The 18498-nt window shown below is 55.7% G+C and overlaps 35 non-coding genes across 35 annotated transcripts; all 35 read left to right on the top strand.

Annotated features, from left to right (window-relative positions):
• Window positions 1-164: 164 nt before the first annotated feature.
• Window positions 165-355, top strand: LOC137114042 (U2 spliceosomal RNA). Its single transcript, XR_010913157.1, has one exon. It is a non-coding gene; the product is annotated as a U2 spliceosomal RNA (small nuclear RNA).
• Window positions 356-906: 551 nt separating this feature from the next.
• On the top strand, window positions 907-1022 carry LOC137113489 (U5 spliceosomal RNA). Its single transcript, XR_010912617.1, has one exon. It is a non-coding gene; the product is annotated as a U5 spliceosomal RNA (small nuclear RNA).
• A 181-nt stretch (window positions 1023-1203) lies between these two features.
• On the top strand, window positions 1204-1394 carry LOC137114040 (U2 spliceosomal RNA). The gene has a single exon (XR_010913155.1). It is a non-coding gene; the product is annotated as a U2 spliceosomal RNA (small nuclear RNA).
• Window positions 1395-1945: 551 nt separating this feature from the next.
• Window positions 1946-2061, top strand: LOC137113488 (U5 spliceosomal RNA). Its single transcript, XR_010912616.1, has one exon. It is a non-coding gene; the product is annotated as a U5 spliceosomal RNA (small nuclear RNA).
• A 181-nt stretch (window positions 2062-2242) lies between these two features.
• LOC137114039 (U2 spliceosomal RNA) lies at window positions 2243-2433 on the top strand. The gene has a single exon (XR_010913154.1). It is a non-coding gene; the product is annotated as a U2 spliceosomal RNA (small nuclear RNA).
• A 551-nt stretch (window positions 2434-2984) lies between these two features.
• Window positions 2985-3100, top strand: LOC137113487 (U5 spliceosomal RNA). Its single transcript, XR_010912615.1, has one exon. It is a non-coding gene; the product is annotated as a U5 spliceosomal RNA (small nuclear RNA).
• A 181-nt stretch (window positions 3101-3281) lies between these two features.
• On the top strand, window positions 3282-3472 carry LOC137114038 (U2 spliceosomal RNA). The gene has a single exon (XR_010913153.1). It is a non-coding gene; the product is annotated as a U2 spliceosomal RNA (small nuclear RNA).
• A 550-nt stretch (window positions 3473-4022) lies between these two features.
• LOC137113485 (U5 spliceosomal RNA) lies at window positions 4023-4138 on the top strand. The gene has a single exon (XR_010912613.1). It is a non-coding gene; the product is annotated as a U5 spliceosomal RNA (small nuclear RNA).
• Window positions 4139-4319: 181 nt separating this feature from the next.
• Window positions 4320-4510, top strand: LOC137114037 (U2 spliceosomal RNA). Its single transcript, XR_010913152.1, has one exon. It is a non-coding gene; the product is annotated as a U2 spliceosomal RNA (small nuclear RNA).
• Window positions 4511-5061: 551 nt separating this feature from the next.
• On the top strand, window positions 5062-5177 carry LOC137113484 (U5 spliceosomal RNA). Its single transcript, XR_010912612.1, has one exon. It is a non-coding gene; the product is annotated as a U5 spliceosomal RNA (small nuclear RNA).
• A 181-nt stretch (window positions 5178-5358) lies between these two features.
• On the top strand, window positions 5359-5549 carry LOC137113276 (U2 spliceosomal RNA). Its single transcript, XR_010912411.1, has one exon. It is a non-coding gene; the product is annotated as a U2 spliceosomal RNA (small nuclear RNA).
• A 552-nt stretch (window positions 5550-6101) lies between these two features.
• Window positions 6102-6217, top strand: LOC137113483 (U5 spliceosomal RNA). Its single transcript, XR_010912611.1, has one exon. It is a non-coding gene; the product is annotated as a U5 spliceosomal RNA (small nuclear RNA).
• A 181-nt stretch (window positions 6218-6398) lies between these two features.
• On the top strand, window positions 6399-6589 carry LOC137114036 (U2 spliceosomal RNA). Its single transcript, XR_010913151.1, has one exon. It is a non-coding gene; the product is annotated as a U2 spliceosomal RNA (small nuclear RNA).
• A 551-nt stretch (window positions 6590-7140) lies between these two features.
• LOC137113482 (U5 spliceosomal RNA) lies at window positions 7141-7256 on the top strand. The gene has a single exon (XR_010912610.1). It is a non-coding gene; the product is annotated as a U5 spliceosomal RNA (small nuclear RNA).
• A 181-nt stretch (window positions 7257-7437) lies between these two features.
• On the top strand, window positions 7438-7628 carry LOC137114245 (U2 spliceosomal RNA). The gene has a single exon (XR_010913354.1). It is a non-coding gene; the product is annotated as a U2 spliceosomal RNA (small nuclear RNA).
• A 553-nt stretch (window positions 7629-8181) lies between these two features.
• On the top strand, window positions 8182-8297 carry LOC137113801 (U5 spliceosomal RNA). Its single transcript, XR_010912923.1, has one exon. It is a non-coding gene; the product is annotated as a U5 spliceosomal RNA (small nuclear RNA).
• Window positions 8298-8478: 181 nt separating this feature from the next.
• LOC137114339 (U2 spliceosomal RNA) lies at window positions 8479-8669 on the top strand. Its single transcript, XR_010913444.1, has one exon. It is a non-coding gene; the product is annotated as a U2 spliceosomal RNA (small nuclear RNA).
• A 550-nt stretch (window positions 8670-9219) lies between these two features.
• On the top strand, window positions 9220-9335 carry LOC137113837 (U5 spliceosomal RNA). The gene has a single exon (XR_010912957.1). It is a non-coding gene; the product is annotated as a U5 spliceosomal RNA (small nuclear RNA).
• A 181-nt stretch (window positions 9336-9516) lies between these two features.
• LOC137114034 (U2 spliceosomal RNA) lies at window positions 9517-9707 on the top strand. Its single transcript, XR_010913149.1, has one exon. It is a non-coding gene; the product is annotated as a U2 spliceosomal RNA (small nuclear RNA).
• Window positions 9708-10258: 551 nt separating this feature from the next.
• On the top strand, window positions 10259-10374 carry LOC137113481 (U5 spliceosomal RNA). Its single transcript, XR_010912609.1, has one exon. It is a non-coding gene; the product is annotated as a U5 spliceosomal RNA (small nuclear RNA).
• A 181-nt stretch (window positions 10375-10555) lies between these two features.
• On the top strand, window positions 10556-10746 carry LOC137114244 (U2 spliceosomal RNA). The gene has a single exon (XR_010913353.1). It is a non-coding gene; the product is annotated as a U2 spliceosomal RNA (small nuclear RNA).
• Window positions 10747-11299: 553 nt separating this feature from the next.
• LOC137113800 (U5 spliceosomal RNA) lies at window positions 11300-11415 on the top strand. The gene has a single exon (XR_010912922.1). It is a non-coding gene; the product is annotated as a U5 spliceosomal RNA (small nuclear RNA).
• A 181-nt stretch (window positions 11416-11596) lies between these two features.
• On the top strand, window positions 11597-11787 carry LOC137114338 (U2 spliceosomal RNA). Its single transcript, XR_010913443.1, has one exon. It is a non-coding gene; the product is annotated as a U2 spliceosomal RNA (small nuclear RNA).
• A 551-nt stretch (window positions 11788-12338) lies between these two features.
• On the top strand, window positions 12339-12454 carry LOC137113836 (U5 spliceosomal RNA). Its single transcript, XR_010912956.1, has one exon. It is a non-coding gene; the product is annotated as a U5 spliceosomal RNA (small nuclear RNA).
• A 181-nt stretch (window positions 12455-12635) lies between these two features.
• LOC137114033 (U2 spliceosomal RNA) lies at window positions 12636-12826 on the top strand. Its single transcript, XR_010913148.1, has one exon. It is a non-coding gene; the product is annotated as a U2 spliceosomal RNA (small nuclear RNA).
• A 551-nt stretch (window positions 12827-13377) lies between these two features.
• LOC137113480 (U5 spliceosomal RNA) lies at window positions 13378-13493 on the top strand. Its single transcript, XR_010912608.1, has one exon. It is a non-coding gene; the product is annotated as a U5 spliceosomal RNA (small nuclear RNA).
• A 181-nt stretch (window positions 13494-13674) lies between these two features.
• Window positions 13675-13865, top strand: LOC137114032 (U2 spliceosomal RNA). Its single transcript, XR_010913147.1, has one exon. It is a non-coding gene; the product is annotated as a U2 spliceosomal RNA (small nuclear RNA).
• A 551-nt stretch (window positions 13866-14416) lies between these two features.
• On the top strand, window positions 14417-14532 carry LOC137113799 (U5 spliceosomal RNA). The gene has a single exon (XR_010912921.1). It is a non-coding gene; the product is annotated as a U5 spliceosomal RNA (small nuclear RNA).
• Window positions 14533-14713: 181 nt separating this feature from the next.
• LOC137114366 (U2 spliceosomal RNA) lies at window positions 14714-14904 on the top strand. The gene has a single exon (XR_010913469.1). It is a non-coding gene; the product is annotated as a U2 spliceosomal RNA (small nuclear RNA).
• A 552-nt stretch (window positions 14905-15456) lies between these two features.
• On the top strand, window positions 15457-15572 carry LOC137113798 (U5 spliceosomal RNA). The gene has a single exon (XR_010912920.1). It is a non-coding gene; the product is annotated as a U5 spliceosomal RNA (small nuclear RNA).
• Window positions 15573-15753: 181 nt separating this feature from the next.
• LOC137114031 (U2 spliceosomal RNA) lies at window positions 15754-15944 on the top strand. The gene has a single exon (XR_010913146.1). It is a non-coding gene; the product is annotated as a U2 spliceosomal RNA (small nuclear RNA).
• A 552-nt stretch (window positions 15945-16496) lies between these two features.
• LOC137113865 (U5 spliceosomal RNA) lies at window positions 16497-16612 on the top strand. The gene has a single exon (XR_010912985.1). It is a non-coding gene; the product is annotated as a U5 spliceosomal RNA (small nuclear RNA).
• A 181-nt stretch (window positions 16613-16793) lies between these two features.
• Window positions 16794-16984, top strand: LOC137114030 (U2 spliceosomal RNA). The gene has a single exon (XR_010913145.1). It is a non-coding gene; the product is annotated as a U2 spliceosomal RNA (small nuclear RNA).
• Window positions 16985-17535: 551 nt separating this feature from the next.
• On the top strand, window positions 17536-17651 carry LOC137113479 (U5 spliceosomal RNA). The gene has a single exon (XR_010912607.1). It is a non-coding gene; the product is annotated as a U5 spliceosomal RNA (small nuclear RNA).
• Window positions 17652-17832: 181 nt separating this feature from the next.
• On the top strand, window positions 17833-18023 carry LOC137114365 (U2 spliceosomal RNA). The gene has a single exon (XR_010913468.1). It is a non-coding gene; the product is annotated as a U2 spliceosomal RNA (small nuclear RNA).
• The last annotated feature ends 475 nt before the right edge of the window (window positions 18024-18498 follow it).

Raw genomic sequence — 18498 nt, 5'->3', positions numbered from 1 at the left:
ATGTCAAAGCAGCTGTGTCCGTGGAGATGTCGGCCTGTGCAAAGAGAGCACGGCCGTGGGTGGGTGCTCAGCAGCGGCCAGTGTTACGTCCAGTTAACAATACTGCACCGCGACACTTGAGAAGTGTCAGAGGAGGTTGGCTCAGGCAGCAAAGAGTGGGGGTCATCGCTTCTCGGCCTTTTGGCTAAGATCAAGTGTAGTATCTGTTCTTATCAGTTTAATATCTGATATGTCCTCTACACGGGGACAACTTATTAAACGGATTTTTAGAACCGGGAGCTGAAAAAGGGGCTTGCTCCGTTCACTCCACGCATCGACCTGGCCTTGCAGTGCCGCTGGGAACGGTGCAGCCTTCTCTCCACCTGTGGACAAAAAAAAAAAACTTGCTCAGCTTTTCAGGGCGTGAGCCAAATGGGACGGCCGCCGGGGGTCACGCTAAGTACCCCTGCCGACTTAGTGGCGGCTTCTCGGTAGGCTCCTTTGGTTTTTGTCTTCTTGCAATTACGCTTTGTCAGCCATGACAACTGGCCGAAAAGTGCAGCGCGCCACAGCAAGGTGTAGCAACAACAGGGCCCCCGTGCGCGTTCTGCATTTCCGCCTGCAGGCATAGGGGGCAACGTTTCCATCCCGCCACAGGGCCCGTTTACCGCTCCCCGCGTTGCCCGTCTCCTTTTCTCGCTCCTCGCTCAAGATCTGCAAGCAGCTGAGCGTTTGCTAGCCCGCCTGGAAAAGGCAGGATCTTAGTCTGTCCGCAATCTGATTGGCTCGGCCAAAGGGCCGGGGCGGCCTCAGGGAAATGGGAGCTGCCTGGGAAATGGAACGCCTCGCAAGCCGAGAAGGGGGTTCCGCGAAGGTGGTGAGTGGTGCGACGAGGGACTTCGGCCCCACACGAAGGCAGGAGCGTCCTTACTCTGGTTTCTCTTCATCACGCACAAGTCTTTCGCCTTTTACTAAAGACTTCCGTGGAGAGGAATACCAATGAGTTAAATTCCATTTTTGGCAGGCTTTGCCTTCTGGCAGAGCCCTGTGAGTTTGTCAAACGTCAAAGCAGCTGTGTCCGTGGAGAGGTCGGCCTGTGCAAAGAGAGCACGGCCGTGGGTGGGTGCTCAGCAGCGGCCAGTGTTACGTCCAGTTAACAATACTGCACCGCGACACTTGAGAAGTGTCAGAGGAGGTTGGCTCAGGCAGCAAAGAGTGGGGGTCATCGCTTCTCGGCCTTTTGGCTAAGATCAAGTGTAGTATCTGTTCTTATCAGTTTAATATCTGATATGTCCTCTACACGGGGACAACTTATTAAACGGATTTTTAGAACCGGGAGCTGAAAAAGGGGCTTGCTCCGTTCACTCCACGCATCGACCTGGCCTTGCAGTGCCGCTGGGAACGGTGCAGCCTTCTCTCCACCTGTGGACAAAAAAAAAAAACTTGCTCAGCTTTTCAGGGCGTGAGCCAAATGGGACGGCCGCCGGGGGTCACGCTAAGTACCCCTGCCGACTTAGTGGCGGCTTCTCGGTAGGCTCCTTTGGTTTTTGTCTTCTTGCAATTACGCTTTGTCAGCCATGACAACTGGCCGAAAAGTGCAGCGCGCCACAGCAAGGTGTAGCAACAACAGGGCCCCCGTGCGCGTTCTGCATTTCCCCCTGCAGGCATAGGGGGCAACGTTTCCATCCCGCCACAGGGCCCGTTTACCGCTCCCCGCGTTGCCCGTCTCCTTTTCTCGCTCCTCGCTCAAGATCTGCAAGCAGCTGAGCGTTTGCTAGCCCGCCTGGAAAAGGCAGGATCTTAGTCTGTCCGCAATCTGATTGGCTCGGCCAAAGGGCCGGGGCGGCCTCAGGGAAATGGGAGCTGCCTGGGAAATGGAACGCCTCGCAAGCCGAGAAGGGGGTTCCGCGAAGGTGGTGAGTGGTGCGACGAGGGACTTCGGCCCCACACGAAGGCAGGAGCGTCCTTACTCTGGTTTCTCTTCATCACGCACAAGTCTTTCGCCTTTTACTAAAGACTTCCGTGGAGAGGAATACCAATGAGTTAAATTCCATTTTTGGCAGGCTTTGCCTTCTGGCAGAGCCCTGTGAGTTTGTCAAACGTCAAAGCAGCTGTGTCCGTGGAGAGGTCGGCCTGTGCAAAGAGAGCACGGCCGTGGGTGGGTGCTCAGCAGCGGCCAGTGTTACGTCCAGTTAACAATACTGCACCGCGACACTTGAGAAGTGTCAGAGGAGGTTGGCTCAGGCAGCAAAGAGTGGGGGTCATCGCTTCTCGGCCTTTTGGCTAAGATCAAGTGTAGTATCTGTTCTTATCAGTTTAATATCTGATATGTCCTCTACACGGGGACAACTTATTAAACGGATTTTTAGAACCGGGAGCTGAAAAAGGGGCTTGCTCCGTTCACTCCACGCATCGACCTGGCCTTGCAGTGCCGCTGGGAACGGTGCAGCCTTCTCTCCACCTGTGGACAAAAAAAAAAAACTTGCTCAGCTTTTCAGGGCGTGAGCCAAATGGGACGGCCGCCGGGGGTCACACTAAGTACCCCTGCCGACTTAGTGGCGGCTTCTCGGTAGGCTCCTTTGGTTTTTGTCTTCTTGCAATTACGCTTTGTCAGCCATGACAACTGGCCGAAAAGTGCAGCGCGCCACAGCAAGGTGTAGCAACAACAGGGCCCCCGTGCGCGTTCTGCATTTCCGCCTGCAGGCATGGGGGGCAACGTTTCCATCCCGCCACAGGGCCCGTTTACCGCTCCCCGCGTTGCCCGTGTCCTTTTCTCGCTCCTCGCTCAAGATCTGCAAGCAGCTGAGCGTTTGCTAGCCCGCCTGGAAAAGGCAGGATCTTAGTCTGTCCGCAATCTGATTGGCTCGGCCAAAGGGCCGGGGCGGCCTCAGGGAAATGGGAGCTGCCTGGGAAATGGAACGCCTCGCAAGCCGAGAAGGGGGTTCCGCGAAGGTGGTGAGTGGTGCGACGAGGGACTTCGGCCCCACACGAAGGCAGGAGCGTCCTTACTCTGGTTTCTCTTCATCACGCACAAGTCTTTCGCCTTTTACTAAAGACTTCCGTGGAGAGGAATACCAATGAGTTAAATTCCATTTTTGGCAGGCTTTGCCTTCTGGCAGAGCCCTGTGAGTTTGTCAAACGTCAAAGCAGCTGTGTCCGTGGAGAGGTCGGCCTGTGCAAAGAGAGCACGGCCGTGGGTGGGTGCTCAGCAGCGGCCAGTGTTACGTCCAGTTAACAATACTGCACCGCGACACTTGAGAAGTGTCAGAGGAGGTTGGCTCAGGCAGCAAAGAGTGGGGGTCATCGCTTCTCGGCCTTTTGGCTAAGATCAAGTGTAGTATCTGTTCTTATCAGTTTAATATCTGATATGTCCTCTACACGGGGACAACTTATTAAACGGATTTTTAGAACCGGGAGCTGAAAAAGGGGCTTGCTCCGTTCACTCCACGCATCGACCTGGCCTTGCAGTGCCGCTGGGAACGGTGCAGCCTTCTCTCCACCTGTGGACAAAAAAAAAAACTTGCTCAGCTTTTCAGGGCGTGAGCCAAATGGGACGGCCGCCGGGGGTCACGCTAAGTACCCCTGCCGACTTAGTGGCGGCTTCTCGGTAGGCTCCTTTGGTTTTTGTCTTCTTGCAATTACGCTTTGTCAGCCATGACAACTGGCCGAAAAGTGCAGCGCGCCACAGCAAGGTGTAGCAACAACAGGGCCCCCGTGCGCGTTCTGCATTTCCCCCTGCAGGCATGGGGGGCAACATTTCCATCCCGCCACAGGGCCCGTTTACCGCTCCCCGCGTTGCCCGTCTCCTTTTCTCGCTCCTCGCTCAAGATCTGCAAGCAGCTGAGCGTTTGCTAGCCCGCCTGGAAAAGGCAGGATCTTAGTCTGTCCGCAATCTGATTGGCTCGGCCAAAGGGCCGGGGCGGCCTCAGGGAAATGGGAGCTGCCTGGGAAATGGAACGCCTCGCAAGCCGAGAAGGGGGTTCCGCGAAGGTGGTGAGTGGTGCGACGAGGGACTTCGGCCCCACACGAAGGCAGGAGCGTCCTTACTCTGGTTTCTCTTCATCACGCACAAGTCTTTCGCCTTTTACTAAAGACTTCCGTGGAGAGGAATACCAATGAGTTAAATTCCATTTTTGGCAGGCTTTGCCTTCTGGCAGAGCCCTGTGAGTTTGTCAAACGTCAAAGCAGCTGTGTCCGTGGAGAGGTCGGCCTGTGCAAAGAGAGCACGGCCGTGGGTGGGTGCTCAGCAGCGGCCAGTGTTACGTCCAGTTAACAATACTGCACCGCGACACTTGAGAAGTGTCAGAGGAGGTTGGCTCAGGCAGCAAAGAGTGGGGGTCATCGCTTCTCGGCCTTTTGGCTAAGATCAAGTGTAGTATCTGTTCTTATCAGTTTAATATCTGATATGTCCTCTACACGGGGACAACTTATTAAACGGATTTTTAGAACCGGGAGCTGAAAAAGGGGCTTGCTCCGTTCACTCCACGCATCGACCTGGCCTTGCAGTGCCGCTGGGAACGGTGCAGCCTTCTCTCCACCTGTGGACAAAAAAAAAAAACTTGCTCAGCTTTTCAGGGCGTGAGCCAAATGGGACGGCCGCCGGGGGTCACGCTAAGTACCCCTGCCGACTTAGTGGCGGCTTCTCGGTAGGCTCCTTTGGTTTTTGTCTTCTTGCAATTACGCTTTGTCAGCCATGACAACTGGCCGAAAAGTGCAGCGCGCCACAGCAAGGTGTAGCAACAACAGGGCCCCCGTGCGCGTTCTGCATTTCCCCCTGCAGGCATAGGGGGCAACGTTTCCATCCCGCCACAGGGCCCGTTTACCGCTCCCCGCGTTGCCCGTCTCCTTTTCTCGCTCCTCGCTCAAGATCTGCAAGCAGCTGAGCGTTTGCTAGCCCGCCTGGAAAAGGCAGGATCTTAGTCTGTCCGCAATCTGATTGGCTCGGCCAAAGGGCCGGGGCGGCCTCAGGGAAATGGGAGCTGCCTGGGAAATGGAACGCCTCGCAAGCCGAGAAGGGGGTTCCGCGAAGGTGGTGAGTGGTGCGACGAGGGACTTCGGCCCCACACGAAGGCAGGAGCGTCCTTACTCTGGTTTCTCTTCATCACGCACAAGTCTTTCGCCTTTTACTAAAGACTTCCGTGGAGAGGAATACCAATGAGTTAAATTCCATTTTTGGCAGGCTTTGCCTTCTGGCAGAGCCCTGTGAGTTTGTCAAACGTCAAAGCAGCTGTGTCCGTGGAGAGGTCGGCCTGTGCAAAGAGAGCACGGCCGTGGGTGGGTGCTCAGCAGCGGCCAGTGTTACGTCCAGTTAACAATACTGCACCGCGACACTTGAGAAGTGTCAGAGGAGGTTGGCTCAGGCAGCAAAGAGTGGGGGTCATCGCTTCTCGGCCTTTTGGCTAAGATCAAGTGTAGTATCTGTTCGTATCAGTTTAATATCTGATATGTCCTCTACACGGGGACAACTTATTAAACGGATTTTTAGTACCGGGAGGTGAAAAAGGGGCTTGCTCCGTTCACTCCACGCATCGACCTGGCCTTGCAGTGCCGCTGGGAACGGTGCAGCCTTCTCTCCACCTGTGGACAAAAAAAAAAAAACTTGCTCAGCTTTTCAGGGCGTGAGCCAAATGGGACGGCCGCCGGGGGTCACGCTAAGTACCCCTGCCGACTTAGTGGCGGCTTCTCGGTAGGCTCCTTTGGTTTTTGTCTTCTTGCAATTACGCTTTGACAGCCATGACAACTGGCCGAAAAGTGCAGCGCGCCACAGCAAGGTGTAGCAACAACAGGGCCCCCGTGCGCGTTCTGCATTTCCCCCTGCAGGCATAGGGGGCAACGTTTCCATCCCGCCACAGGGCCCGTTTACCGCTCCCCGCGTTGCCCGTCTCCTTTTCTCGCTCCTCGCTCAAGATCTGCAAGCAGCTGAGCGTTTGCTAGCCCGCCTGGAAAAGGCAGGATCTTAGTCTGTCCGCAATCTGATTGGCTCGGCCAAAGGGCCGGGGCGGCCTCAGGGAAATGGGAGCTGCCTGGGAAATGGAACGCCTCGCAAGCCGAGAAGGGGGTTCCGCGAAGGTGGTGAGTGGTGCGACGAGGGACTTCGGCCCCACACGAAGGCAGGAGCGTCCTTACTCTGGTTTCTCTTCATCACGCACAAGTCTTTCGCCTTTTACTAAAGACTTCCGTGGAGAGGAATACCAATGAGTTAAATTCCATTTTTGGCAGGCTTTGCCTTCTGGCAGAGCCCTGTGAGTTTGTCAAACGTCAAAGCAGCTGTGTCCGTGGAGAGGTCGGCCTGTGCAAAGAGAGCACGGCCGTGGGTGGGTGCTCAGCAGCGGCCAGTGTTACGTCCAGTTAACAATACTGCACCGCGACACTTGAGAAGTGTCAGAGGAGGTTGGCTCAGGCAGCAAAGAGTGGGGGTCATCGCTTCTCGGCCTTTTGGCTAAGATCAAGTGTAGTATCTGTTCTTATCAGTTTAATATCTGATATGTCCTCTACACGGGGACAACTTATTAAACGGATTTTTAGAACCGGGAGCTGAAAAAGGGGCTTGCTCCGTTCACTCCACGCATCGACCTGGCCTTGCAGTGCCGCTGGGAACGGTGCAGCCTTCTCTCCACCTGTGGACAAAAAAAAAAAACTTGCTCAGCTTTTCAGGGCGTGAGCCAAATGGGACGGCCGCCGGGGGTCACGCTAAGTACCCCTGCCGACTTAGTGGCGGCTTCTCGGTAGGCTCCTTTGGTTTTTGTCTTCTTGCAATTACGCTTTGTCAGCCATGACAACTGGCCGAAAAGTGCAGCGCGCCACAGCAAGGTGTAGCAACAACAGGGCCCCCGTGCGCGTTCTGCATTTCCGCCTGCAGGCATGGGGGGCAACGTTTCCATCCCGCCACAGGGCCCGTTTACCGCTCCCCGCGTTGCCCGTGTCCTTTTCTCGCTCCTCGCTCAAGATCTGCAAGCAGCTGAGCGTTTGCTAGCCCGCCTGGAAAAGGCAGGATCTTAGTCTGTCCGCAATCTGATTGGCTCGGCCAAAGGGCCGGGGCGGCCTCAGGGAAATGGGAGCTGCCTGGGAAATGGAACGCCTCGCAAGCCGAGAAGGGGGTTCCGCGAAGGTGGTGAGTGGTGCGACGAGGGACTTCGGCCCCACACGAAGGCAGGAGCGTCCTTACTCTGGTTTCTCTTCATCACGCACAAGTCTTTCGCCTTTTACTAAAGACTTCCGTGGAGAGGAATACCAATGAGTTAAATTCCATTTTTGGCAGGCTTTGCCTTCTGGCAGAGCCCTGTGAGTTTGTCAAACGTCAAAGCAGCTGTGTCCGTGGAGAGGTCGGCCTGTGCAAAGAGAGCACGGCCGTGGGTGGGTGCTCAGCAGCGGCCAGTGTTACGTCCAGTTAACAATACTGCACCGCGACACTTGAGAAGTGTCAGAGGAGGTTGGCTCAGGCGGCAAAGAGTGGGGGTCATCGCTTCTCGGCCTTTTGGCTAAGATCAAGTGTAGTATCTGTTCTTATCAGTTTAATATCTGATATGTCCTCTACACGGGGACAACTTATTAAACGGATTTTTAGTACCGGGAGGTGAAAAAGGGGCTTGCTCCGTTCACTCCACGCATCGACCTGGCCTTGCAGTGCCGCTGGGAACGGTGCAGCCTTCTCTCCACCTGTGGACAAAAAAAAAAAAAACTTGCTCAGCTTTTCAGGGCGTGAGCCAAATGGGACGGCCGCCGGGGGTCACGCTAAGTACCCCTGCCGACTTAGTGGCGGCTTCTCGGTAGGCTCCTTTGGTTTTTGTCTTCTTGCAATTACGCTTTGTCAGCCATGACAACTGGCCGAAAAGTGCAGCGCGCCACAGCAAGGTGTAGCAACAACAGGGCCCCCGTGCGCGTTCTGCATTTCCCCCTGCAGGCATAGGGGGCAACGTTTCCATCCCGCCACAGGGCCCGTTTACCGCTCCCCGCGTTGCCCGTCTCCTTTTCTCGCTCCTCGCTCAAGATCTGCAAGCAGCTGAGCGTTTGCTAGCCCGCCTGGAAAAGGCAGGATCTTAGTCTGTCCGCAATCTGATTGGCTCGGCCAAAGGGCCGGGGCGGCCTCAGGGAAATGGGAGCTGCCTGGGAAATGGAACGCCTCGCAAGCCGAGAAGGGGGTTCCGCGAAGGTGGTGAGTGGTGCGACGAGGGACTTCGGCCCCACACGAAGGCAGGAGCGTCCTTACTCTGGTTTCTCTTCATCACGCACAAGTCTTTCGCCTTTTACTAAAGACTTCCGTGGAGAGGAATACCGATGAGTTAAATTCCATTTTTGGCAGGCTTTGCCTTCTGGCAGAGCCCTGTGAGTTTGTCAAACGTCAAAGCAGCTGTGTCCGTGGAGAGGTCGGCCTGTGCAAAGAGAGCACGGCCGTGGGTGGGTGCTCAGCAGCGGCCAGTGTTACGTCCAGTTAACAATACTGCACCGCGACACTTGAGAAGTGTCAGAGGAGGTTGGCTCAGGCAGCAAAGAGTGGGGGTCATCGCTTCTCGGCCTCTTGGCTAAGATCAAGTGTAGTATCTGTTCTTATCAGTTTAATATCTGATATGTCCTCTACACGGGGACAACTTATTAAACGGATTTTTAGAACCGGGAGCTGAAAAAGGGGCTTGCTCCGTTCACTCCACGCATCGACCTGGCCTTGCAGTGCCGCTGGGAACGGTGCAGCCTTCTCTCCACCTGTGGACAAAAAAAAAAACTTGCTCAGCTTTTCAGGGCGTGAGCCAAATGGGACGGCCGCCGGGGGTCACGCTAAGTACCCCTGCCGACTTAGTGGCGGCTTCTCGGTAGGCTCCTTTGGTTTTTGTCTTCTTGCAATTACGCTTTGTCAGCCATGACAACTGGCCGAAAAGTGCAGCGCGCCACAGCAAGGTGTAGCAACAACAGGGCCCCCGTGCGCGTTCTGCATTTCCCCCTGCAGGCATAGGGGGCAACGTTTCCATCCCGCCACAGGGCCCGTTTACCGCTCCCCGCATTGCCCGTCTCCTTTTCTCGCTCCTCGCTCAAGATCTGCAAGCAGCTGAGCGTTTGCTAGCCCGCCTGGAAAAGGCAGGATCTTAGTCTGTCCGCAATCTGATTGGCTCGGCCAAAGGGCCGGGGCGGCCTCAGGGAAATGGGAGCTGCCTGGGAAATGGAACGCCTCGCAAGCCGAGAAGGGGGTTCCGCGAAGGTGGTGAGTGGTGCGACGAGGGACTTCGGCCCCACACGAAGGCAGGAGCGTCCTTACTCTGGTTTCTCTTCATGACGCACGAGTCTTTCGCCTTTTACTAAAGACTTCCGTGGAGAGGAATACCAATGAGTTAAATTCCATTTTTGGCAGGCTTTGCCTTCTGGCAGAGCCCTGTGAGTTTGTCAAACGTCAAAGCAGCTGTGTCCGTGGAGAGGTCGGCCTGTGCAAAGAGAGCACGGCCGTGGGTGGGTGCTCAGCAGCGGCCAGTGTTACGTCCAGTTAACAATACTGCACCGCGACACTTGAGAAGTGTCAGAGGAGGTTGGCTCAGGCAGCAAAGAGTGGGGGTCATCGCTTCTCGGCCTTTTGGCTAAGATCAAGTGTAGTATCTGTTCTTATCAGTTTAATATCTGATATGTCCTCTACACGGGGACAACTTATTAAACGGATTTTTAGAACCGGGAGCTGAAAAAGGGGCTTGCTCCGTTCACTCCACGCATCGACCTGGCCTTGCAGTGCCGCTGGGAACGGTGCAGCCTTCTCTCCACCTGTGGACAAAAAAAAAAAACTTGCTCAGCTTTTCAGGGCGTGAGCCAAATGGGACAGCCGCCGGGGGTCACGCTAAGTACCCCTGCCGACTTAGTGGCGGCTTCTCGGTAGGCTCCTTTGGTTTTTGTCTTCTTGCAATTACGCTTTGTCAGCCATGACAACTGGCCGAAAAGTGCAGCGCGCCACAGCAAGGTGTAGCAACAACAGGGCCCCCGTGCGCGTTCTGCATTTCCCCCTGCAGGCATAGGGGGCAACGTTTCCATCCCGCCACAGGGCCCGTTTACCGCTCCCCGCGTTGCCCGTCTCCTTTTCTCGCTCCTCGCTCAATATCTGCAAGCAGCTGAGCGTTTGCTAGCCCGCCTGGAAAAGGCAGGATCTTAGTCTGTCCGCAATCTGATTGGCTCGGCCAAAGGGCCGGGGCGGCCTCAGGGAAATGGGAGCTGCCTGGGAAATGGAACGCCTCGCAAGCCGAGAAGGGGGTTCCGCGAAGGTGGTGAGTGGTGCGACGAGGGACTTCGGCCCCACACGAAGGCAGGAGCGTCCTTACTCTGGTTTCTCTTCATCACGCACAAGTCTTTCGCCTTTTACTAAAGACTTCCGTGGAGAGGAATACCAATGAGTTAAATTCCATTTTTGGCAGGCTTTGCCTTCTGGCAGAGCCCTGTGAGTTTGTCAAACGTCAAAGCAGCTGTGTCCGTGGAGAGGTCGGCCTGTGCAAAGAGAGCACGGCCGTGGGTGGGTGCTCAGCAGCGGCCAGTGTTACGTCCAGTTAACAATACTGCACCGCGACACTTGAGAAGTGTCAGAGGAGGTTGGCTCAGGCGGCAAAGAGTGGGGGTCATCGCTTCTCGGCCTTTTGGCTAAGATCAAGTGTAGTATCTGTTCTTATCAGTTTAATATCTGATATGTCCTCTACACGGGGACAACTTATTAAACGGATTTTTAGTACCGGGAGGTGAAAAAGGGGCTTGCTCCGTTCACTCCACGCATCGACCTGGCCTTGCAGTGCCGCTGGGAACGGTGCAGCCTTCTCTCCACCTGTGGACAAAAAAAAAAAAAACTTGCTCAGCTTTTCAGGGCGTGAGCCAAATGGGACGGCCGCCGGGGGTCACGCTAAGTACCCCTGCCGACTTAGTGGCGGCTTCTCGGTAGGCTCCTTTGGTTTTTGTCTTCTTGCAATTACGCTTTGTCAGCCATGACAACTGGCCGAAAAGTGCAGCGCGCCACAGCAAGGTGTAGCAACAACAGGGCCCCCGTGCGCGTTCTGCATTTCCCCCTGCAGGCATAGGGGGCAACGTTTCCATCCCGCCACAGGGCCCGTTTACCGCTCCCCGCGTTGCCCGTCTCCTTTTCTCGCTCCTCGCTCAAGATCTGCAAGCAGCTGAGCGTTTGCTAGCCCGCCTGGAAAAGGCAGGATCTTAGTCTGTCCGCAATCTGATTGGCTCGGCCAAAGGGCCGGGGCGGCCTCAGGGAAATGGGAGCTGCCTGGGAAATGGAACGCCTCGCAAGCCGAGAAGGGGGTTCCGCGAAGGTGGTGAGTGGTGCGACGAGGGACTTCGGCCCCACACGAAGGCAGGAGCGTCCTTACTCTGGTTTCTCTTCATCACGCACAAGTCTTTCGCCTTTTACTAAAGACTTCCGTGGAGAGGAATACCGATGAGTTAAATTCCATTTTTGGCAGGCTTTGCCTTCTGGCAGAGCCCTGTGAGTTTGTCAAACGTCAAAGCAGCTGTGTCCGTGGAGAGGTCGGCCTGTGCAAAGAGAGCACGGCCGTGGGTGGGTGCTCAGCAGCGGCCAGTGTTACGTCCAGTTAACAATACTGCACCGCGACACTTGAGAAGTGTCAGAGGAGGTTGGCTCAGGCAGCAAAGAGTGGGGGTCATCGCTTCTCGGCCTCTTGGCTAAGATCAAGTGTAGTATCTGTTCTTATCAGTTTAATATCTGATATGTCCTCTACACGGGGACAACTTATTAAACGGATTTTTAGAACCGGGAGCTGAAAAAGGGGCTTGCTCCGTTCACTCCACGCATCGACCTGGCCTTGCAGTGCCGCTGGGAACGGTGCAGCCTTCTCTCCACCTGTGGACAAAAAAAAAAAACTTGCTCAGCTTTTCAGGGCGTGAGCCAAATGGGACGGCCGCCGGGGGTCACGCTAAGTACCCCTGCCGACTTAGTGGCGGCTTCTCGGTAGGCTCCTTTGGTTTTTGTCTTCTTGCAATTACGCTTTGTCAGCCATGACAACTGGCCGAAAAGTGCAGCGCGCCACAGCAAGGTGTAGCAACAACAGGGCCCCCGTGCGCGTTCTGCATTTCCCCCTGCAGGCATAGGGGGCAACATTTCCATCCCGCCACAGGGCCCGTTTACCGCTCCCCGCGTTGCCCGTCTCCTTTTCTCGCTCCTCGCTCAAGATCTGCAAGCAGCTGAGCGTTTGCTAGCCCGCCTGGAAAAGGCAGGATCTTAGTCTGTCCGCAATCTGATTGGCTCGGCCAAAGGGCCGGGGCGGCCTCAGGGAAATGGGAGCTGCCTGGGAAATGGAACGCCTCGCAAGCCGAGAAGGGGGTTCCGCGAAGGTGGTGAGTGGTGCGACGAGGGACTTCGGCCCCACACGAAGGCAGGAGCGTCCTTACTCTGGTTTCTCTTCATCACGCACGAGTCTTTCGCCTTTTACTAAAGACTTCCGTGGAGAGGAATACCAATGAGTTAAATTCCATTTTTGGCAGGCTTTGCCTTCTGGCAGAGCCCTGTGAGTTTGTCAAACGTCAAAGCAGCTGTGTCCGTGGAGAGGTCGGCCTGTGCAAAGAGAGCACGGCCGTGGGTGGGTGCTCAGCAGCGGCCAGTGTTACGTCCAGTTAACAATACTGCACCGCGACACTTGAGAAGTGTCAGAGGAGGTTGGCTCAGGCAGCAAAGAGTGGGGGTCATCGCTTCTCGGCCTTTTGGCTAAGATCAAGTGTAGTATCTGTTCTTATCAGTTTAATATCTGATATGTCCTCTACACGGGGACAACTTATTAAACGGATTTTTAGAACCGGGAGCTGAAAAAGGGGCTTGCTCCGTTCACTCCACGCATCGACCTGGCCTTGCAGTGCCGCTGGGAACGGTGCAGCCTTCTCTCCACCTGTGGACAAAAAAAAAAAACTTGCTCAGCTTTTCAGGGCGTGAGCCAAATGGGACGGCCGCCGGGGGTCACGCTAAGTACCCCTGCCGACTTAGTGGCGGCTTCTCGGTAGGCTCCTTTGGTTTTTGTCTTCTTGCAATTACGCTTTGTCAGCCATGACAACTGGCCGAAAAGTGCAGCGCGCCACAGCAAGGTGTAGCAACAACAGGGCCCCCGTGCGCGTTCTGCATTTCCCCCTGCAGGCATAGGGGGCAACGTTTCCATCCCGCCACAGGGCCCGTTTACCGCTCCCCGCGTTGCCCGTCTCCTTTTCTCGCTCCTCGCTCAATATCTGCAAGCAGCTGAGCGTTTGCTAGCCCGCCTGGAAAAGGCAGGATCTTAGTCTGTCCGCAATCTGATTGGCTCGGCCAAAGGGCCGGGGCGGCCTCAGGGAAATGGGAGCTGCCTGGGAAATGGAACGCCTCGCAAGCCGAGAAGGGGGTTCCGCGAAGGTGGTGAGTGGTGCGACGAGGGACTTCGGCCCCACACGAAGGCAGGAGCGTCCTTACTCTGGTTTCTCTTCATCACGCACAAGTCTTTCGCCTTTTACTAAAGACTTCCGTGGAGAGGAATACCAATGAGTTAAATTCCATTTTTGGCAGGCTTTGCCTTCTGGCAGAGCCCTGTGAGTTTGTCAAACGTCAAAGCAGCTGTGTCCGTGGAGAGGTCGGCCTGTGCAAAGAGAGCACGGCCGTGGGTGGGTGCTCAGCAGCGGCCAGTGTTACGTCCAGTTAACAATACTGCACCGCGACACTTGAGAAGTGTCAGAGGAGGTTGGCTCAGGCAGCAAAGAGTGGGGGTCATCGCTTCTCGGCCTTTTGGCTAAGATCAAGTGTAGTATCTGTTCTTATCAGTTTAATATCTGATATGTCCTCTACACGGGGACAACTTATTAAACGGATTTTTAGAACCGGGAGCTGAAAAAGGGGCTTGCTCCGTTCACTCCACGCATCGACCTGGCCTTGCAGTGCCGCTGGGAACGGTGCAGCCTTCTCTCCACCTGTGGACAAAAAAAAAAAACTTGCTCAGCTTTTCAGGGCGTGAGCCAAATGGGACGGCCGCCGGGGGTCACGCTAAGTACCCCTGCCGACTTAGTGGCGGCTTCTCGGTAGGCTCCTTTGGTTTTTGTCTTCTTGCAATTACGCTTTGTCAGCCATGACAACTGGCCGAAAAGTGCAGCGCGCCACAGCAAGGTGTAGCAACAACAGGGCCCCCGTGCGCGTTCTGCATTTCCCCCTGCAGGCATAGGGGGCAACGTTTCCATCCCGCCACAGGGCCCGTTTACCGCTCCCCGCGTTGCCCGTCTCCTTTTCTCGCTCCTCGCTCAAGATCTGCAAGCAGCTGAGCGTTTGCTAGCCCGCCTGGAAAAGGCAGGATCTTAGTCTGTCCGCAATCTGATTGGCTCGGCCAAAGGGCCGGGGCGGCCTCAGGGAAATGGGAGCTGCCTGGGAAATGGAACGCCTCGCAAGCCGAGAAGGGGGTTCCGCGAAGGTGGTGAGTGGTGCGACGAGGGACTTCGGCCCCACACGAAGGCAGGAGCGTCCTTACTCTGGTTTCTCTTCATCACGCACAAGTCTTTCGCCTTTTACTAAAGACTTCCGTGGAGAGGAATACCGATGAGTTAAATTCCATTTTTGGCAGGCTTTGCCTTCTGGCAGAGCCCTGTGAGTTTGTCAAACGTCAAAGCAGCTGTGTCCGTGGAGAGGTCGGCCTGTGCAAAGAGAGCACGGCCGTGGGTGGGTGCTCAGCAGCGGCCAGTGTTACGTCCAGTTAACAATACTGCACCGCGACACTTGAGAAGTGTCAGAGGAGGTTGGCTCAGGCAGCAAAGAGTGGGGGTCATCGCTTCTCGGCCTTTTGGCTAAGATCAAGTGTAGTATCTGTTCTTATCAGTTTAATATCTGATATGTCCTCTACACGGGGACAACTTATTAAACGGATTTTTAGAACCGGGAGCTGAAAAAGGGGCTTGCTCCGTTCACTCCACGCATCGACCTGGCCTGGCAGTGCCGCTGGGAACGGTGCAGCCTTCTCTCCCCCTTTGGACAAAAAAAAAAAAACTTGCTCAGCTTTTCAGGGCGTGAGCCAAATGGGACGGCCGCCGGGGGTCACGCTAAGTACCCCTGCCGACTTAGTGGCGGCTTCTCGGTAGGCTCCTTTGGTTTTTGTCTTCTTGCAATTACGCTTTGTCAGCCATGACAACTGGCCGAAAAGTGCAGCGCGCCACAGCAAGGTGTAGCAACAACAGGGCCCCCGTGCGCGTTCTGCATTTCCCCCTGCAGGCATAGGGGGCAACGTTTCCATCCCGCCACAGGGCCCGTTTACCGCTCCCCGCGTTGCCCGTCTCCTTTTCTCGCTCCTCGCTCAAGATCTGCAAGCAGCTGAGCGTTTGCTAGCCCGCCTGGAAAAGGCAGGATCTTAGTCTGTCCGCAATCTGATTGGCTCGGCCAAAGGGCCGGGGCGGCCTCAGGGAAATGGGAGCTGCCTGGGAAATGGAACGCCTCGCAAGCCGAGAAGGGGGTTCCGCGAAGGTGGTGAGTGGTGCGACGAGGGACTTCGGCCCCACACGAAGGCAGGAGCGTCCTTACTCTGGTTTCTCTTCATCACGCACAAGTCTTTCGCCTTTTACTAAAGACTTCCGTGGAGAGGAATACCGATGAGTTAAATTCCATTTTTGGCAGGCTTTGCCTTCTGGCAGAGCCCTGTGAGTTTGTCAAACGTCAAAGCAGCTGTGTCCGTGGAGAGGTCGGCCTGTGCAAAGAGAGCACGGCCGTGGGTGGGTGCTCAGCAGCGGCCAGTGTTACGTCCAGTTAACAATACTGCACCGCGACACTTGAGAAGTGTCAGAGGAGGTTGGCTCAGGCAGCAAAGAGTGGGGGTCATCGCTTCTCGGCCTTTTGGCTAAGATCAAGTGTAGTATCTGTTCTTATCAGTTTAATATCTGATATGTCCTCTACACGGGGACAACTTATTAAACGGATTTTTAGAACCGGGAGCTGAAAAAGGGGCTTGCTCCGTTCACTCCACGCATCGACCTGGCCTTGCAGTGCCGCTGGGAACGGTGCAGCCTTCTCTCCACCTGTGGACAAAAAAAAAAAAACTTGCTCAGCTTTTCAGGGCGTGAGCCAAATGGGACGGCCGCCGGGGGTCACGCTAAGTACCCCTGCCGACTTAGTGGCGGCTTCTCGGTAGGCTCCTTTGGTTTTTGTCTTCTTGCAATTACGCTTTGTCAGCCATGACAACTGGCCGAAAAGTGCAGCGCGCCACAGCAAGGTGTAGCAACAACAGGGCCCCCGTGCGCGTTCTGCATTTCCCCCTGCAGGCATAGGGGGCAACGTTTCCATCCCGCCACAGGGCCCGTTTACCGCTCCCCGCGTTGCCCGTCTCCTTTTCTCGCTCCTCGCTCAAGATCTGCAAGCAGCTGAGCGTTTGCTAGCCCGCCTGGAAAAGGCAGGATCTTAGTCTGTCCGCAATCTGATTGGCTCGGCCAAAGGGCCGGGGCGGCCTCAGGGAAATGGGAGCTGCCTGGGAATTGGAACGCCTCGCAAGCCGAGAAGGGGGTTCCGCGAAGGTGGTGAGTGGTGCGACGAGGGACTTCGGCCCCACACGAAGGCAGGAGCGTCCTTACTCTGGTTTCTCTTCATCACGCACAAGTCTTTCGCCTTTTACTAAAGACTTCCGTGGAGAGGAATACCAATGAGGTAAATTCCATTTTTGGCAGGCTTTGCCTTCTGGCAGAGCCCTGTGAGTTTGTCAAACGTCAAAGCAGCTGTGTCCGTGGAGAGGTCGGCCTGTGCAAAGAGAGCACGGCCGTGGGTGGGTGCTCAGCAGCGGCCAGTGTTACGTCCAGTTAACAATACTGCACCGCGACACTTGAGAAGTGTCAGAGGAGGTTGGCTCAGGCAGCAAAGAGTGGGGGTCATCGCTTCTCGGCCTTTTGGCTAAGATCAAGTGTAGTATCTGTTCTTATCAGTTTAATATCTGATATGTCCTCTACACGGGGACAACTTATTAAACGGATTTTTAGAACCGGGAGCTGAAAAAGGGGCTTGCTCCGTTCACTCCACGCATCGACCTGGCCTTGCAGTGCCGCTGGGAACGGTGCAGCCTTCTCTCCACCTGTGGACAAAAAAAAAAAACTTGCTCAGCTTTTCAGGGCATGAGCCAAATGGGACGGCCGCCGGGGGTCACGCTAAGTACCCCTGCCGACTTAGTGGCGGCTTCTCGGTAGGCTCCTTTGGTTTTTGTCTTCTTGCAATTACGCTTTGTCAGCCATGACAACTGGCCGAAAAGTGCAGCGCGCCACAGCAAGGTGTAGCAACAACAGGGCCCCCGTGCGCGTTCTGCATTTCCCCCTGCAGGCATAGGGGGCAACGTTTCCATCCCGCCACAGGGCCCGTTTACCGCTCCCCGCGTTGCCCGTCTCCTTTTCTCGCTCCTCGCTCAAGATCTGCAAGCAGCTGAGCGTTTGCTAGCCCGCCTGGAAAAGGCAGGATCTTAGTCTGTCCGCAATCTGATTGGCTCGGCCAAAGGGCCGGGGCGGCCTCAGGGAAATGGGAGCTGCCTGGGAATTGGAACGCCTCGCAAGCCGAGAAGGGGGTTCCGCGAAGGTGGTGAGTGGTGCGACGACGGACTTCGGCCCCACACGAAGGCAGGAGCGTCCTTACTCTGGTTTCTCTTCATCACGCACAAGTCTTTCGCCTTTTACTAAAGACTTCCGTGGAGAGGAATACCAATGAGTTAAATTCCATTTTTGGCAGGCTTTGCCTTCTGGCAGAGCCCTGTGAGTTTGTCAAACGTCAAAGCAGCTGTGTCCGTGGAGAGGTCGGCCTGTGCAAAGAGAGCACGGCCGTGGGTGGGTGCTCAGCAGCGGCCAGTGTTACGTCCAGTTAACAATACTGCACCGCGACACTTGAGAAGTGTCAGAGGAGGTTGGCTCAGGCAGCAAAGAGTGGGGGTCATCGCTTCTCGGCCTTTTGGCTAAGATCAAGTGTAGTATCTGTTCTTATCAGTTTAATATCTGATATGTCCTCTACACGGGGACAACTTATTAAACGGATTTTTAGAACCGGGAGCTGAAAAAGGGGCTTGCTCCGTTCACTCCACGCATCGACCTGGCCTGGCAGTGCCGCTGGGAACGGTGCAGCCTTCTCTCCACCTGTGGACAAAAAAAAAAAAACTTGCTCAGCTTTTCAGGGCGTGAGCCAAATGGGACGGCCGCCGGGGGTCACGCTAAGTACCCCTGCCGACTTAGTGGCGGCTTCTCGGTAGGCTCCTTTGGTTTTTGTCTTCTTGCAATTACGCTTTGTCAGCCATGACAACTGGCCGAAAAGTGCAGCGCGCCACAGCAAGGTGTAGCAACAACAGGGCCCCCGTGCGCGTTCTGCATTTCCCCCTGCAGGCATAGGGGGCAACGTTTCCATCCCGCCACAGGGCCCGTTTACCGCTCCCCGCGTTGCCCGTCTCCTTTTCTCGCTCCTCGCTCAAGATCTGCAAGCAGCTGAGCGTTTGCTAGCCCGCCTGGAAAAGGCAGGATCTTAGTCTGTCCGCAATCTGATTGGCTCGGCCAAAGGGCCGGGGCGGCCTCAGGGAAATGGGAGCTGCCTGGGAATTGGAACGCCTCGCA

This window comes from Channa argus, unplaced genomic scaffold (genome assembly GCF_033026475.1).
Source record: "Channa argus isolate prfri unplaced genomic scaffold, Channa argus male v1.0 Contig016, whole genome shotgun sequence".
NCBI lineage: Eukaryota > Metazoa > Chordata > Actinopteri > Anabantiformes > Channidae > Channa > Channa argus.
This window is presented reverse-complemented; position numbering and strand designations above follow the sequence as displayed.